Below are 19,140 nucleotides of genomic sequence, written 5' to 3'. Positions count from 1 at the left end.
GATCACTAAGGTTAATATAACCATATTGATTATCAATTTCCACAACACAAAGACAAATGTACCCAAGAACCTTCACCCCTCATAATGCGATTATGAATCATGCAAACATGAAAATATGTTTTTGCCATTATCTCCAAATGCAGCACTGTGAATTATAAAGAGTCCTGTATAGGAGGATGACGAATGTGGGAACTTGTCTCCTTGAATTCTTGAGATGTGGCCAATAATGCAATTACCTGCAAATAATGACAGACATTGTGTCAACTTTGCCTACAGTTCCTTATTATTAACATTACTACTTCCAGATTACAGCAACCTGACCTATGTTGTGTTTCCTTTCTTGCACAGGCTACACCAGGGGGAGGAAACCCTGGTCCTGGAGGGCTGCAGACACTTCATCTGTTTGATTTAACCAACCTGGAAGACCAGGTGTGTTGAATTTAGGCAACCACTGAACTGATCATTTAGCTCAGTTGGTCAGGTGTGGTGCCTAGTTGGAACAAAATCCTGCAATACCTGTGACACTGCATGAACAGGGTTGCCTACCCCTGGGCTACAGAGTAGACTACCTACTTCCCCAGGGTTTTCCCAACTCGGTTCTACTCAACACGTGGTAGTGTTGAGTAGACCAACCCTCACCTTTGATGTTGGCTAGATAGCTAGAGTAAGACAGCATGTCAAGGATGCCCCCTGCAGGATATAGGCAGCCTACCAAGGGCGCATCGGCCTTTCACACAAGTGTTCTTCTCCAGCAGGATAGACTGCGCATGACCTTGTTTTCTTTATGAGCTTTCTATTTACGTTCTGGGTGTTGAACAGTCTCGAGAATCAGGGGGCTTTGTCTCATGGGATTTAACTCGATTTTTAAGTGACAAAACAGTTGAATCGCAAAAATTAATCACTGAAATCAAATGAATTAAAATAATAACAAACTTTAGTGTAGTTGGAAGAAATGTGCTCTCCAAATGTCTGCGGAAAGATTGAAATAAAATTGGCCTATTCTTGATGAACGGCATGTCACCACGTCAGAAGGGAAATAAAAGCCTACAGTTTTCTGACTCTCAAGACGATGATACATTTGATTATGTAGAACTATGACGTTGCATTGGGTAGGTTAGCTATCATGTCCTGCAGAGGGCACTGCTCTGTCTCTTTTAGCAGACTTCTCTCAAGACAACGCTTGACTTTTTCATGCCTCTGAGTTCCCCTCGCATTATGCAGAGTGAAATACAACGGTGAGTTTTTAACATGTCATCCTGACAAGAACTGGCCTATTAGATCAGATTGTGCGATTTCAACATTGAGGAGTTGTGTTTTTCAATAGCCTCGTCTATTTTTTACAGCAATTAGGCAAACGTCTATACTCCAGCAGTGCCACTAAAATGCAGTCAAATGTAGGCTAAACGTATACCATAATAAACTGCATCACTGTGTCATGTGTGAATGAATAAAGACAACGTCAGTGATGACATGAATAGGGCCGACGGATAGGCCTACAACACAACACAAACATAGTTGTACGCTATTCCATCAATCTCAAAGTGGAGCCTAACATGGTAACGGCTATGTGGCTGTCGGCAAGCCCATAGCTATCGATGGAAATAGTTGATCTTTACACGCACAGGTTGTGTAACTTTAATAATGTAGAAATGTAAGATGTATTTTTAAATGCTAAAGAAGTGAATATCGTACAATTTGAACAGCATAAAGTCAATAGTCCTACTAACAACCTGAATGAGTATTATTTATTAGTATAAACTAATGTTGGCGTATCTATTTGTTCATTTATTTCGGTTATTTATTTTATCATGGAATTCCTTACATACCCATATTATTATTATTTTTAAATGGGTCTATAAAGACCAAAAAAAACAAGCAAAACATCTCGATAGATATGAATGCAGATATGAGCCCACATCAAACCTAATAGTCTAAAGTCAACGATGCATTCACTAAAAAATAATCCATATTGATAAACTAACAAACAAACAAACACGTATTTTTTTCTTATACCGCTGGAATTGTGTTACAGCAGAGAGACTAGCATGTCAAATCCGGCCCCATGCAGGTTTCCCATGAGGCTACTGCTGTGTTATGTAAGCCCCCGAATGAACAAATTTGTTATCCCACACCCGAGGGCATCTGTTGATGGATACGCTGTCCTGGGGGACAGAGTAAAGCTCCAGTACAACAGCCGGCGCTTATCTTGAAAGGCTTGTTTTAAGTGTTCCTCTGTTAATATACAAAAGATTTAAGGACACCCATTACCTGACTATTGTGGTATAATCCCATGGTTTTGTGTTAAACGTGCACAGTTGATAGTTTGGACATATGTCTGCTGCTTAAATATCCAATTCAGCCGTTTTTATCTCAATATCAAAACATTTCTTGGTAACAATTAAGTACCTTACTGTGATTGTTTTCAATTAAAATGTTCAAAAATAAACAAAAAGAGCTTTCTCAAGCAATAATTTGCTCGGACTGTCTGAGTGGGAGGGGAAAACTGAAAATTATCTGTTATTGGCAGAGAGGTTTGGAACTTTCTTTATTATTGGTCTATTAACTAATTTACCACCTGGTGATGTCACCAGGCAGACCAAAACTCCATTCCACCAGTTAGACATTTCAGGCGGTCTTTTCAAACAGCTCTTACACTAAAAGGGTATTATCATCATTTTCACAATTCAACAGTATTATTCCAACCTCATAGTGTGGAATAATATAAAACACTGGAAATCACTTTTTTCACTGCACTGGGCCTTCAAGGGTTTTAGTATTCATTTACAGGCTTTCAATATATGTTTTATTGCAGGTATATCCCACCAAACAATGTCAGGTTTTAGTATTTATTTACAGGCTTTCAATATTTGTTTTATTGCAGGTATATCCCACCAAACAATGTCAGGTTTTAGTATTTATTTACAGGCTTTCAATATTTGTTTTATTGCAGGTATATCCCACCAAACAATTTCAGCAAATTATAATTTAAGCTTTAATCAAAATAAGCTAAATATATTAAAGCCATAATATTCTATAATTAGTTAATGTGAGTCACAGAAAAAAAAATTCACTATTTAATAGTCCAGAATATTGAAAGATACATGCATATCTTATTCGCTTAGAATTTCACATCACTCCATGTCGCTCTCTTTTATCAAATTAAATACTGAAAACTGTATCTCAAAACCCAAGAAAAAGTGTGTGTATGTGTGTTTAAACAGCGAGACCATAAACTTGGCAAAATATTTGATCAAATGGAGCCATAAGTAATAGCCTAATATAATTTATTGTACAGCAACCCTTCCAAGACATGGCCTGCCGGTCCTGCACAGTGACCCATGGTAGCACCATTAGTGCACAGGGGAGTGTTTGGTGTGTGTAGTGGGTGTGGAGGGGTGTGGAGGACTTAGACTAAGGGGAGTGGTGGGACACTGAGGGGAGGGGAGAGGAGGGGTGGGGTGGGACACTGAGGGGTGGGACACTGAGGGGAGGGGAGAGGAGGTCTGGGGTGGGACACTGAGGGGAGAGGGAGTGGAGGGGTGGGGTGTGACACTTAGGGGAGGGGAGAGGAGGGGTGGGACACAGGAGAGGGGTAGAGGAGGGGTGGGGTGGGGTGGTGTAGTACACTGGGGGAGGGGAGAGGAGGGGTGGGACACAAGAGAGGGATAGAGGAGGGGTGGGGTGGTGTAGTACACGGAGGGGAGAGGAGGGGTGGGGTGGCGTAGGGGGCTGGGACCAGACTGTGGAGGAGACCTGTGGGGCCGGGACTGGGACTGGGACTCCTGAGGATTCCCAGTCCACTTGTGTCTGAAGGGCTGGATGGTTTATCCCACTTAATCAGCATCCTCTGAGACTGGCGCTACCCCTGTGGTCATAAGACCTGCATGGGGTCACTGTGGAGGAGTCCAAATGAAGTGAGGCCCACGGAGACAATGGCTCTGTCAATCAGACTTAACCTGACTTACTTGTGTAATTATTCACTCCATAAATGCAAATTAAATCTCTCCAGTGTTATTTTACTATAACATACAGGACAATATTGGGCCGTAGGCAACTTATTTTACTGTAACATACAGGACAGTATTGGACCATAGGAAGAGTTATTTTACTATAACATACAGGACGATATTGGGCCGTAGCTGAGTTATTTTACTATAACATACAGGACGATATTGGGCCGTAGCTGAGTTATTTTACTATAACATACAGGACAATATTGGGTCGCAGGTAAGTTATTTTACTATAACATACAGAACAATATTGGGCCACAGGTGGAGAGGATTGAGTCATGTCTTTGCATGTTCCCTACCTACATCGTTGTTCATGTTCTTGTCAAATGTGTGATTGATACAGTAGGACTTTACTACAGAGTTAGATACTATATTATCACAGCTTTGCACCCATAGATGGATTGGACAGTGGACACACAAAATAATCATTTTCAATCACATTGTTGACTCCCATCATCTCCGAACCCTCCAGTATCATCATAAGATCAGATCCATCCACAGACAGACAAACCACACCATGCATAACATGCTGCTGCATTACCATGAAAAACAACTGATGAAAACGTTTCAGTGAACATACATAGGCATCGTCACGATCAAAACATATATATTTATATACAGTGGGGAGAACAAGTATTTGATACACTGCCGAGTTTGCCGATTTTCCTACTTACAAAGCATGTAGAGGTCTGTAATTTTTATCATAGGTACACTTCAACTGTGAGAGACGGAATCTAAAACAAAAATCCCGAAAATCACATTGTATGATTTTTAAGTAATTAATTCGCATTTTATTGCATGACATAAGTATTTGATACATCAGAAAAGCAGAACTTAATATTTGGTACAGAATCCTTTGTTTGCAATTACAGAGATCATACGTTTCCTGTAGTTCTTGACCAGGTTTGCACACACTGCAGCAGGGATTTTGGCCCACTCCTCCATACAGACCTTCTCCAGATCCTTCAGGTTTCGGGGCTGTTGCTGGGCAATACGGACTTTCAGCTCCCTCCAAAGATTTTCTATTGGGTTCAGGTCTGGAGACTGGCTAGGCCACTCCAGGACCTTGAGATACTTCTTACGGAGCCACTCCTTAGTTGCCCTGGCTGTGTGTTTCGGGTCGTTGTCATGCTGGAAGACCCAGCCACGACCCATCATCAATGCTCTTACTGAGGGAAAGAGGTTGTTGGCTAAGATCTCGCAATACATGGCCCCATCCATCCTCCCCTCAATACGGTGCAGTCGTCCTGTCCCCTTTGCAGAAAAGCATCCCCAAAGAATGATGTTTCCACCTCCATGCTTCACGGTTGGGATGGTGTTCTTGGGGTTGTACTCATCCTTCTTCTTCCTCCAAACACGGCGAGTGGAGTTTAGACCAAAAAGCTCTATTTTTGAATCATCAGACCACATGACCTTCTCCCATTCCTCCTCTGGATCATCCAGATGGTCATTGGCAAACTTCAGACGGGCCTGGACATGCGCCTGCTTGAGCAGGGGGACCTTGTGTGCGCTGCAGGATTTTAATCCATGACGGCGTAGTGTGTTACTAATGGTTTTCTTTGAGACTGTGGTCCCAGCTCTCTTCAGGTCATTGACCAGGTCCTGCCGTGTAGTTCTGGGCTGATCCCTCACCTTCCTCATGATCATTGATGCCCCACAAGGTGAGATCTTGCATGGAGCCCCAGACCGAGGGTGATTGACCATCATCTTGAACTTCTTCTATTTTCTTCTATTTTCTAATAATTGCGCCAACAGTTGTTGCCTTCTCACCAAGCTGCTTGCCTATTGTCCTGTAGCCCATCCCAGCCTTGTGCAGGTCTACAATTTTATCCCTGATGTCCTTACACAGCTCTCTGGTCTTGGCCATTGTGGAGAGGTTGGCGTCTGTTTGATTGAGTGTGTGGACAGGTGTCTTTTATACAGGTAACGAGTTCAAACAGGTGCAGTTAATACAGGTAATGAGTGGAGAACAGGAGGGCTTCTTAAAGAAAAACTAACAGGTCTGTGAGAGCCGGAATTCTTACTGGTTGGTAGGTGATCAAATACTTATGTCATGCAATAAAATGCAAATGAATTACTTAAAAATCATACAATGTGATTTTCTGGATTTTTGTTTTAGATTCCGTCTCTCACAGTTGAAGTGTACCTATGATAAAAATTACAGACCTCTACATGCTTTGTAAGTAGGAAAACCTGCAAAATCGGCAGTATATCAAATACTTGTTCTCCCCACTGTATATGTATCTCAGAAAGCCAACAAGATAATGAAAATGTGACATGGTGTCACATTGCTTCCTGCAATTAGCCCGAGCTCTTCTCTTCCGCTGCTGTTCGGGCCATCATTTGTAGTTATTGGGATGGCACAGTGGTTTGGAGGTTGTAGCGGTAATGTCCTGGGGGCGGCTGTCAGTCCTACCCCATTATAAATGACAGAGCTGAGCGAGCCTCCTTGGCTGACTCTCAACACTCCGGGCTTCCTTCGGGGCCTTGCGTAGAAGCATTTGTCAGAGCGTGTGCCCTTTTGATTTTCTAATCGCAGCACAAGCTGTGGAATGCTGGCCCTCGATGAGATATTCCGCTCACAAACAGTGATTTATGTTCCTTGCGGTTTGCAGGGTGCTCAATGGTGAGGGGATTGCAGGTGTTGAGGAGCTGGAGCCCCAGTACAAAGTTTGAATATGCATACCTCGTGGTCTTTAGGCACAGCTACATCACAAGGATTAGTGCCTTCTGGCCTACCTGTACCGGGAGGTGGAACAACACATGTTTAAAATGTATATAGGTCCCTACGGTCAGTTGGGATCACCACTTTATTTTAAGAATGTAAAATGTCAGAATAATAGTAGAGAGAATGATTTATTTGAGATTTTCTTTCTTTCATCACATTCCCAGTGGGTCAGAAGTTTACATGCACTCAATTAGTATTTGGTAACATTGTCTTTAAATTGTTTAACTTGGGTCAAACGTTTTGGGTAGCCTTCCACAAGCGTCCCACAATAAATTGGGTGAATTTTGGCCCATTCCTCCTGACAGAGCTGGTGTAACTGAGTCAGGTTTGTAGTCCTCCTTGCTTGCACACGCTTTTTCAGTTCTGCCCACAAATTGTCTATAGGATTGAGGTCAGGGCTTTGGGATGGCCACTCCAATACCTTGACTTTGTTGTCCTTAAGCCATTTCGCCACAACTTTGGAAGTATGCTTGGGGTCATTGTCCATTTGGAAGACCCATTTGCGACCAAGCATTAACTTCCTGACTTTCTTGATATGTTGCTTCAAAATATCCACATCATTTTCCTTCCTTATGAAGCCATCTATTTTGTGAAGTGCACCAGTCCCTCCTGCAGCAAAGCACCCCCACAACATGATGCTGCCACCACCGTGCTTCATGGTTGGGATGGTGTTCTTCGGCTTGCAAGCATCCCCCTTTTTCCTCCAAACATAATGATGGTCATTATGGCCAAACAGTTCTATTTTTGTTTCATCCGGGGGGAAAAATACGATCTTTGTCCCCATGTGCAGTTGCAAACCGTAGTCTGGCTTTTTTATGGCGGTTTTGGAGCAGTGGCTTCTTCCTTGCTGAGCGGCCTTTCAGGTTATGTCGATATAGGACTCGTTTTACTGTTGATATAGATACTTTTGTACCTATTTCCTCCAGCATCTTCACAAGGTCCTTTGCTGTTGTTCTGGGATTGATTTGCACTTTTCGCACTAAAGTACATTCATCTCTAGGAGACAGAACGTGTCTCCTTCCTGAGCGGTATGACGGCTGCGTGGTCCCATGGTGTTTATACTTGCGTACAATTGTTTGTACAGATGAACGTGGCACCTTCAGGCATTTGGAAATTACTCCCAAGGATGAACTAGACTTGTTTAGGTCTACAATTTTTTTTCTGAGGTCTCGGCTGATTTCTTTTGATTTTCCCATGATGTCAAGCAAAGAGGCACTGAGTTTTAAGGTATGCCTTGAAATACATCCACAGGTACACCTCCAATTGACTCAAATGATGTCAATTAGCATATCAAAAGCTTCTAAAGCCATGACATCACTTTCTGGAATCTTCCAAGTTGTTTAAAGGCACAGTCAACTTAGTGTATGTAAACTTCTGACCCACTGGAATTGTGATACAGTGAATTATAAGTGAAATAATCTGTCTGTAAACAATTGTTGGAAAAATTACTTGTGTCATGCACAAAGTAGATGTCCTAACCGACTTGCCAAAACTATAGTTTGTTAACAAAAATCTGTGGAGTGGTTGAAAAACGAGTTTTAATGACTCCAACCTAAGTGTATGTAAACTTCTGACTTCAGCTGTATATACATCGCTATATGTAGTAGGCAACGTCCTGATTTCTCCAAGAGAGGCTTGATCCTGGATCGTCCTTATTTAGTTGTCTGTGGATCAACAATGCGTCAACCAATCAGATAAAATGACGATCCGGGATCAACAATACATCAACCAATCAGATAAAATGACGACCCGGGATCAACAATACATCAACCAATCAGATAAAATGACGACCTAGGATCAACAATACATCAACCAATCAGATAAAATGATGATCTGGGATCAACTCAGCTTCTGTAAATTATATCACATAATCAACACAGTTAAATGACCATTTGTTATTTGTTTTTATAACATAAAAATTGGATCTAAGTCCAGCACAGTTCATCACCAATCGGTAACTATATCAAAGAGTGCCTGTCTACATACTGTAGATAATTAGTTTGGAGAATAAATATGTTACACCTCCAGAACTAGACAAGCAGTGTTGTTGATAAGCAGTGTAGGCTAGTGTTCAACATACCGCTTAGCTTCTCCTCTCTTTATGGAGTAACCCAGCTGACCTTTGCCCCCGATTTGTATAGAAAGTCACAACATAAAATCAAGAAGGCAAAACGGAGAGAGGTTTTTTTCACAGCTCTAGTGTTTGCCCTCTCTCCACCACTTATGCTGCTTTGGTGTCTACTTTAAAAGGTAATTGAAGCTTGGAGAGCACATCCTTTTTGTCATGCAAAGCAGAGCTAGGTCTTTTTAGCTCTTTAGCTTCAACTGGAGAATTGGCGTTGAGAAATAAAGATTCCATTGTGGTGAAATTCCCCTCCGGCTTTGTTGTAAGATTTACGATTGTTTTTGTGAATGAGTGTTTTGGCAGGAGACTACTGCAATATTTCACTGAGGTACATATATTTTATGGAAACATCCACAATATTCTATAGGTGAAGTAGTCACAGTTCAAAATACTTTAAAAAAACGATGTGTGAGTTTCATAATGTGTGATAAAAAAAACAAATCTGCACCATTTGTGTGCTTAGGTTGTTGAATTATTGTTACTATGCTGTTGACTTATTGTTACTGTGTTGTTGACTTATTGTTACTGTGTTGTTGACTTATTGTTACTGTGTTGTTGACTTATTGTTACTGTGTTGTTGACTTATTGTTACTGTGTTGTTGACTTATTGTTACTGTGTTGTTGACTTATTGTTACTGTGTTGTTGACTTATTGTTACTGTGTTGTTGACTTATTGTTACCGTGTTGTTGACTTATTGTTACTGTGTTGTTGACTTATTGTTACTGTGTTGTTGACTTATTGTTACTGTGTTGTTGACTTATTGTTACTGTGTTGTTGACTTATTGTTACTGTGTTGTTGACTTATTGTTAATGTGTTGTTGACTTATTGTTACTGTGTTGTTGACTTATTGTTACTGTGTTGTTGACTTATTGTTACTGTGTTGTTGACTTATTGTTACTGTGTTGTTGACTTATTGTTACTGTGTTGTTGACTTATTGTTACTGTGTTGTTGACTTATTGTTACTGTGTTGTTGACTTATTGTTACTGTGTTGTTGACTTATTGTTACTGTGTTGTTGACTTATTGTTACTGTGTTGTTGACTTATTGTTACTGTGTTGTTGACTTATCCTTTTCTTTTTTAATGATCTTGTTCCCTTTCTTAGTCTATTAAGTCCTTATAGCAGCCTAGATATTACAACTGTGAAACAGAACAATATTGTACAAAAATGTACACATGATCACATTTTTCTGTACATTGCCATAAAACAACCCCTTTGTGCAGGCAAACCGTTTTGATTTATAAATCCAACCCCTTTGTGCAGGCAAACCATTTTGATTTATAAATCGTTGTCAATGTCTATGAATTATTGCTACGGTAACCTAGTCAGTCAACTGGCAGCTTCCACATTACATTAATGTCGATCAAATGTGATGTCATCAGATTATGTGCCTATCAAAAAAATTCCATTCAGAAAATGTGACTGTGGAGACTTTAGTGCAAATTAATGGGTTGAGTGAGTCTGGGTTTTGTCATGACATGTTGCAAACAACTTGACGTGCGCTAACAACCTTCCTCAGTGATTTAATAACAGTCATCTATGTTAGACCCCACCCCCACCCCTCTCTCTCCTTCTTTCTTTGCCAGAGGGATTGCTATAAACTGCACCAATTTACCCGAGTCCAACCATCTTGTAATGGGTGCGTCTCTCCAACCCTTCCCCCTTCCCTCTGCCTGTTCCGACCAAGGACAGGGGTCAGTTAGAAGGCCTTTCTGGCCCCGTGGCAGATACATAGTTCCAGGTTCCTCATTGGACAGTACTAGTCCAATGACCTTTTCAACTCTTCTCTCCTCCGTGACCCCAAACGCCTAGTGCTTGAGGTCATCATCTTCTATGTTTCTCTCTCTTGTTTTTCCTTTCACGTTTGAATAAATGTTTCCTCTTAGCCCAGCTGTAATGAATGTAAAATAATATTATCTTTATACGTTGCACAATAAAGGTGAGAAGTCTTTATTAATAGTGATTCCTTTGTGTGTCTCTATAGGTGGAAGTATTCATTACCAGCTCTGCAGTGCTCCTGAAGAAAAGACCGGATCCTACCGGTAAGTTAGACACACTGTATGTACAACACAGCGAAAGGTTAAATTACAGTGTTTTAATTTTCTATTAAGTCATCCGGTGTTCCTTGTTAACAGGGAGACGAATCAGTGTTATTGCAATTATGTGGCGCTCTTAATTCAATTTGCCCCTGTGAACTAAAATGAGTTCTAAACTTCCCCATTAAACTTAATTGCTGTTCATTGAATTCCATAAAACAGGGGGAATCGTCAGGGGAAATCCTGATCATAAATGTAATTATTTTAATAACGGGGGCGCCGGTGTACTAGTTATCCCCCTCATTACCGTACGTGATTCACTATCGCTCTAGCCTGACAAAACCCAACCAAGGTCCTCCTCTGACAATGTATGGGGCTGGAACAGGGCAGGGAACCATCAAACAAAGACATGTTCTACAGGTCAATGTGGAATGTATTATGTCAGGGTTAGACACCACACAGGTCATGGTTTTTGGTGATCTTCTCTAAAAGGTGATTATTTTTACCCAGGTTAGACACCACACAGATCATGGTTGTTGGTGATCTTCTCTAAAAGGTGATTCTTTTTACCCAGGTTAGACACCACACAGGTCATGGTTGTTGGTGATCTTCTCTAAAAGGTGATTATTTTTACCCAGGTTAGACACCACACAGATCATGGTTGTTGGTGATCTTCTCTAAAAGGTGATTATTTTTACCCAGGTTAGACACCACACAGGTCATGGTTGTTGGTGATCTTCTCTAAAAGGTGATTATTTTTACCCAGGTTAGACACCACACAGATCATGGTTGTTGGTGATCTTCTCTAAAAGGTGATTATTTTTACCCAGGTTAGACACCACACAGATCATGGTTGTTGGTGATCTTCTCTAAAAGGTGATTATTTTTACCCAGGTTAGACACCACACAGATCATGGTTGTTGGTGATCTTCTCTAAAAGGTGATTATTTTTACCCAGGTTAGACACCACACAGATCATGGTTGTTGGTGATCTTCTCTAAAAGGTGATTATTTTTACCCAGGTTGGAAGCCACATATTTCCAATATTTTCAATCTGATCATTAATAAACTGCTTTGACTCTACACATTGTCTTCCTGTTAGATATTTAAAAAACAGTAACATTTATTTTCAGAAGAAGAGAAATGTACCTGGAAGCCCTGATCACAGTCACAAGCTCAGTCTCTCCATGACGCTAGAAAATATCGCTCCCCAAGGTTTCAAAATGGAAGCATTTAGCCCTTCACTGTGCTGTCCCCCCTTTCTCCCTCTCTCCTTCCTTCCCGCCCTCCCTCCTTCCTCCTATTTCTTCCCATGTCCATTAGACCTTGCAGACTAATCGAGCAGCACCAATTGCTCCCGCGGTGAGATCATTAAGTAAATTATTTTAAGATCAAACGGCCAGCAGTCACAATGAAGTCCTGTGTAATGGTGAAAAGCTCAGAAGTCTCCCCCTCCTCCACTCCCTCCTGTGAAATGAAAGCCCAGTGGGTAGTTGTCTCTTGCACCTATCAGGTGGATACCCAGGCCATTAGACTCCTTTTAGCTGCAGGCTAAGGCAGGACCCGCTAATTGGCCGCAGGAACAAAACCAACCCCACTGACAGGATCAGACTTGCATGCCGCTTTTAAAGAGGTGCCAAATTATTGTGAGGGTCCAAAGACAGATACAGCAGTGGCAGGAGGCTAGCTAGCTAGTTACCACTGTAATGGTCCACCTACAGTAGGAGGCAGGAGGCTAGCTAGATAGTTACCACTGGAGTGGTCTACCTAGGAGAGGCAGGAGGCTTGCTAGATAGCCACCACTGGAATGGTCCACCTAGGAGAGGCAGGAGGCTAGCAAGGAGAATTAGGCAGAATGGACTAGTGAGGTTGTTCTGGTTATGACATAGGTTATCACAGGAGAGTACAGATTGTTGATTACTTAATAGCCACCTCTGAAAATGGACTTTTGAATCACTTCCGGTACTTTATGGTAAATTAATGTAAGTGTTGTGTTGATAAAGTACATTGCATTCAACCATGTTTACACAATTTTGATGAATTGGACTGATAAACCACATTGATGAAAGAATCAGAATTCCAGGAAAGGTTTTTCCAGCTATCCAGCCACTTTCCTCCCTCTAAAGGAGTCTAAAGCTGAGTCCATAATTCAGATCCTATATACATTCGGAGAAATCTATAGGCCTCAACCCCACATGAATGGAAAAGATTGGCACCTTGTTTATAATTCAGTAATAGATAGATAGATAGATAGATAGATAGATAGATAGATAGATAGATAGATAGATAGATAGATAGATAGATAGATAGATAGATAGATAGATAATTACTGAGTCTGTGTCCCAAATTACACCCTATTCCCTATATAGAGTACATTTTGGACTTTGGACCAGGGAGCCCTATGGGACTATGTAGTGCACTATTATGTAGTGCAATAAATAGTGCACTACATAGGGAATAGGCTGTGTCTCAAATAGCACCCCTGAGGTTCATTGTGGTCTCTCTCTCTCACATAAGGCCTCAGCTTAGCTGGCCAATTAGAGCAGATATATATATATATATCACTGATCAGAGAGCTGCAGGTAGCTACAGAGGACAGGACAGACAGACATCACTGATCAGAGAGCTGCAGGTAGCTACAGAGGACAGGACAGACAGACATCACTGATCAGAGAGCTGCAGGTAGCTACAGAGGACAGGACAGACAGACATCACTGATCAGAGAGCTGCAGGTAGCTACAGAGAACAGGACAGACAGACATCACTGATCAGAGAGCTGCAGGTAGCTACAGAGAACAGGACAGACAGACATCACTGATCAGAGAGCTGCAGGTAGCTACAGAGGACAGGACAGACAGACATCACTGATCAGAGAGCTACAGGTACAGAGAACAGGACAGACAAACATCACTGATCAGAGAGCTGCAGGTACAGAGAACAGGACTGACAGACATCACTGATCAGAGAGCTACAGGTACAGAGAACAGGACTGACAGACATCACTGATCAGAGAGCTGCAGGTACCTACAGAGGACAGAACAGACAGACATCACTGATCAGAGAGCTGCATGTAGCTACAGAGGACAGGACAGACAAACATCACTGATCAGAGAGCTACAGGTACAGAGAACAGGACAGACAGACATCACTGATCAGAGAGCTGCAGGTACAGAGAACAGGACTGACAGACATCACTGATCAGAGAGCTGCAGGTACCTACAGAGGACAGAACAGACAGACATCACTGATCAGAGAGTTGCAGGTAGCTACAGAGGACAGGACAGACAAACATCACTGATCAGAGAGTTGCAGGTAGCTACAGAGGACAGGACAGACAGACATCACTGATCAGAGAGCTGCAGGTAGCTACAGAGGACAGCACAGACAGACATCACTGATCAGAGAGCTGCAGGTAGCTACAGAGGACAGCACAGACATATATCACTGATCAGAGAGCTGCAGGTAGCTACAGAGGACAGGACAGACAGACATCACTGATCAGAGAGCTGCAGGTAGCTACAGAGGACAGCACAGACATATATCACTGATCAGAGAGCTGCAGGTAGCTACAGAGGACAGGACAGACAGACATCACTGATCAGAGAGCTGCAGGTAGCTACAGAGGACAGGACAGACAAACATCACTGATCAGAGAGCTACAGGTACAGAGAACAGGACAGACAGACATCACTGATCAGAGAGCTGCAGGTACAGAGAACAGGACTGACAGACATCACTGATCAGAGAGCTGCAGGTACCTACAGAGGACAGAACAGACAGACATCACTGATCAGAGAGTTGCAGGTAGCTACAGAGGACAGGACAGACAAACATCACTGATCAGAGAGTTGCAGGTAGCTACAGAGAACAGGACAGACAGACGTCACTGATCAGAGAGCTGCAGGTAGCTACAGAGGACAGGACAGACAAACATCACTGATCAGAGAGTTGCAGGTAGCTACAGAGGACAGGACAGACAGACATCATTGATCAGAGAGCTGCAGGTAGCTACAGAGAACAGGACAGACAGACATCACTGATCAGAGAGCTGCAGGTACAGAGGACACACAGCCAGACATCACTGATCAGAGAGCTGCAGGTACAGAGAATAGGAAGTGTGTGCATGTGTGTGTGGTGTGTGTGTGGCGTGTGCGTGTGTGTGCGTGTGTGTGTGTGTGTGTGTGTGTGTGTGTGTCTGTCTGTGTGTGTGTGTGTGTGTGTGTGTGTGTGTGTGTGTGTGTGTGTGTGTGTGTGTGTGTGTGTGTGTGTGTGTGTGTGTGTGTGTGTGTGTGTGTGTGTGTGTGTGTGTGTGTGTGTGTGTGTGTGTGTGTGTGAATGTGTTTATGTGTGCCATTAGCTCAGTTCTAAAGCCATTAGACAGACAGTGATTACACACTAAGTGCTGTCCCTGGACGGTGGTTTGACAGCTTGCCTTTTTACTGGGTCAGAGTTCCTGTTGGGTAACATAATTAAGAGCATGGGTGTAGAAAGCAGGTCACTCTCCCGTGTATCTCCTTTATAAACTATCTCAGTATAAACCTACACAAGAGAAGTTTCAAATCATATTTATTTGTTTCTGTTGTTTCACTGAAGAATACATACATTTTTCCATCAGAACAGCCTCAATTCATCGGGGCATGGACTCTACAAGGAGGGGTGTCCAACTTATTCCACGGAGGGCAGAGTGTCTGCAGGTTTCTTTTTTGTTGTTGTTTCAATTCATCCCTAGACAACCAGGTGAGGGAAGTTCCTTACTAATTAGTGACCTTAATTCATCAATTAAGTACAAGGGAGGAGTGAAACCAGCAGATACTCATCCCCTGTGGAATGACTTTGACATGTGTGCTGTGTGAAAAACCCAGCACCATTGCAGTTCTTGACCCAAGCCGGTGCACCTGGCACCTACTACAATACCCCATTCAAAGGCACTTAAATCTTTGTCTTGCCCATTTACCCTCTGAATGGCACACATACACAATCCATGTCTCAATTGTCTCAAGGCTTAAAAATCCTTCTTTAACCTGTCTCCTCCCCTTCATCTACACTGACTGAAGTGGAATTAACAAGTGACATCAACAAGGGATCATAGCTTTCATTTAGATTCACCTGGTCAGTCTATGTCATGGAAAGAGCAGGTGTTCTTAATGTTTTGTACACTCAGTGTATTTTGCGCTGAATTCTTGCACTCACTCACCTGCACATACACAGTGATCCTTTTTCAGTAGTTTGGCTCTATTTTGACCAAGGAGAAGACATGGAAACTATGAGATATAGTTTTAATTAAAAAAATTACCTTTTTGTCAAATAACATGAATTAAAAAGTGAAAGCAACAAAAATGTGTACCATGTCACTGGATTTAGGTTTAAAGGGAAAACCCAGTCAAAAAAAATAATAATATTTTTTATACATTTTTTATTAATCTACTGTTCATACAGTCCCAACATGTGTTGCATGTCAGCAGTCAAGTGTTTAAGATATTGGGCATTCAAGAAGCAACGTGTCACCAGCCACATCATCATGTATAAAATACCTAAATATATTTTTGGGGGGTGGAAAAAAAGGAGGAAAATTCTCCAAAATCCAACACGTTGATGACTTCAATCAGTTTTCCATGTTGATTCAACGTCATCAGAAGGAAAGACTGAGTTTTTTGTTGTTTAATTGACATGGAAACAACACTGACTCAACCAGTGGGTAATGTTGTAGATAGATGAGATAGAAACCAATGCAGCAAAGTGAAGAGCGTGATTTATCCTCCTCCAGCATGGACCGTCAGTCTCATCAATCACATGTTTTAATTAGTGATAGCTCTCCTTTGTGACTGAGAAATGTGCATGTAATTCAATTTGTGGCTCCCCGCAGCTCCGACCCAGTTCCCCCAAGTGAAGATTTGTCAATTCAATGGAAGTTCAGGCAAGGTCCTAATGGTAGAGACAGAGGAAAGGAGTGAATTAGGTAAACCAATCTGCCACCGCTGACATCATTGTGTTCTGTTGAATGCTGTGTGACAGGACAGGAGAGACACGTGCTGTAAGCTTTATGACACCCTCTGCAGTTCCTGTATCTGTACCTATGACTCAATGATATGATAAGATCATGATAAGATGATAAGATCAGCTGTAATATGTGGCTTTGCTGGCCTTTTAATGTCCTTGGTTACAGGGAACTTATCAGTCTGACTTTATATTTTTAATTTCGTCTTCAACTTTTGTATTCTCTCCCGTCTCTGTCTTTAGGAGCTCTTGCTCTATCTAGTCAGCTCAACACCAGCCACTAGTTCGTTATTTGTGGGGAAAAGGAAGCAGCATGTTCAGTACAGCTAAAGCTACAGTATTAAGGATGGCATTATACACCATCTGACTTTATCACCAAACTAAACTCTTAGAGAAAAGGTGCTATCTAGAACCTAAAAGGGTTCTACGACTGTCCCCATAGGAGAACCCTTTGAAGGACCCTTTTTGGTTCCAGGTAGAATCCTTTTCGGTTCCATGTAGAACCCCCCCCTTTCCACAGAGGGTTCTACATGAAACTCAAAAGGGTTCTACATGTAACCAAGAAGAGTTCTATCTGGAACAAAAATGGGTTCTCCTATGGGGACAGCCAGAGAACCATTTTGGAACCCTTTTTTCTGAGTGTATCTATGAACAGATGATCAACCACACCACCCTCGACAGGGACACACTATACTCCAAAACCTCCAAACAGCCTTGGCCCTGTCGTTGACCTCCTGTACAGGTTTAGAGGTTGATTAACACTTTAGGCAAAACAAATCCACCACGTATGGCCCTGCACTGCAGAAGACAATTCACTGACACAACCCCAGTGATTTATAGTAGCTATACTGTAAATACTGTCATATTTTTGCCTCAGAGTGAGGATCAGCATTAAAAGTTACACTACCTGTCAATATGTCAGGTTGCGTTACAAATGCCACCCTAGTCCCTATATTGTGCACTCCTTTTGATCAGAGCCCCATGGGTACCCTATAGACCCTGGTCAAATGTAGTGCACTATATAGGGAATGGGGTGCCATTTGGGATGCGGACACAGTCTCTGTCCATGTACATGTTTGAAATACCCTGTAGGACCCCAGGCTGTACAGATGGCTGTATGACTGCTCAGGTACCTGTTAAAAGCTATTGTACAGGCCTGTACGCCTGTCGTCTCATTTGTAGACCACCTGCTCACAGAACCATGCCAGCAGGTGTGATGTGATTGGTTATCACGGTCAGGATGACCGAACCATGATGATCCAGCAATCTAGTAATGTGATGTTGTTAAATGACTTCAACTACTGTGTGCAAACAAGCCTGTCTGTTGTTATTCTCTACAGTTGTCTGGACATGGCTGTTGTTATTCTCTACAGTTGTCTGGACATGGCTGTCTGTTGGTATTCTTTACAGTTGTCTGGACATGGCTGTCTGTTGGTATTCTTTACAGTTGTCTGGACATGGCTGTTGTTATTCTTTACAGTTGTCTGGACATGGCTGTCTGTTGTTATTCTCTACAGTTGTCTGGACATGGCTGTCTGTTGGTATTCTCTACAGTTGTCTGGACATGGCTGTTGTTATTCTTTACAGTTGTCTGGACATGGCTGTCTGTTGTTATTCTTTACAGTTGTCTGGACATGGCTGTTGTTATTCTTTACAGTTGTCTGGACATGGCTGGCTGTTGTTATTCTCTACAGTTGTCTGGACATGGCTGGCTGTTGTTATTCTCTACAGTTGTCTGGACATGGCTGTCTGTTGGTATTCTTTACAGTTGTCTGGACATGGCTGGCTGTTGTTATTCTTTACAGTTGTCTGGAGATGGCTGTTGTTATTCTTTACAGTTGTCTGGACATGGCTGGCTGTTGTTATTCTTTACAGTTGTCTGGACATGGCTGTTGTTATTCTTTACAGTTGTCTGGACATGGCTGGCTGTTGTTATTCTTTACAGTTGTCTGGACATGGCTGTTGTTATTCTTTACAGTTGTCTGGACATGGCTGGCTGTTGTTATTCTTTACAGTTGTCTGGACATGGCTGTTGTTATTCTCTACAGTTGTCTGGACATGGCTGTTGTTATTCTTTACAGTTGTCTGGACATGGCTGGCTGTTGTTATTCTTTACAGTTGTCTGGACATGGCTGTTGTTATTCTTTACAGTTGTCTGGACATGGCTGGCTGTTGTTATTCTTTACAGTTGTCTGGACATGGCTGTTGTTATTCTCTACAGTTGTCTGGACATGGCTGTCTGTTG

This window comes from Salvelinus fontinalis, chromosome 6 (assembly GCF_029448725.1).
Source record: "Salvelinus fontinalis isolate EN_2023a chromosome 6, ASM2944872v1, whole genome shotgun sequence".
NCBI classification, from domain to species: domain Eukaryota; kingdom Metazoa; phylum Chordata; class Actinopteri; order Salmoniformes; family Salmonidae; genus Salvelinus; species Salvelinus fontinalis.
Note: the sequence above shows the minus strand (reverse complement) of the source record.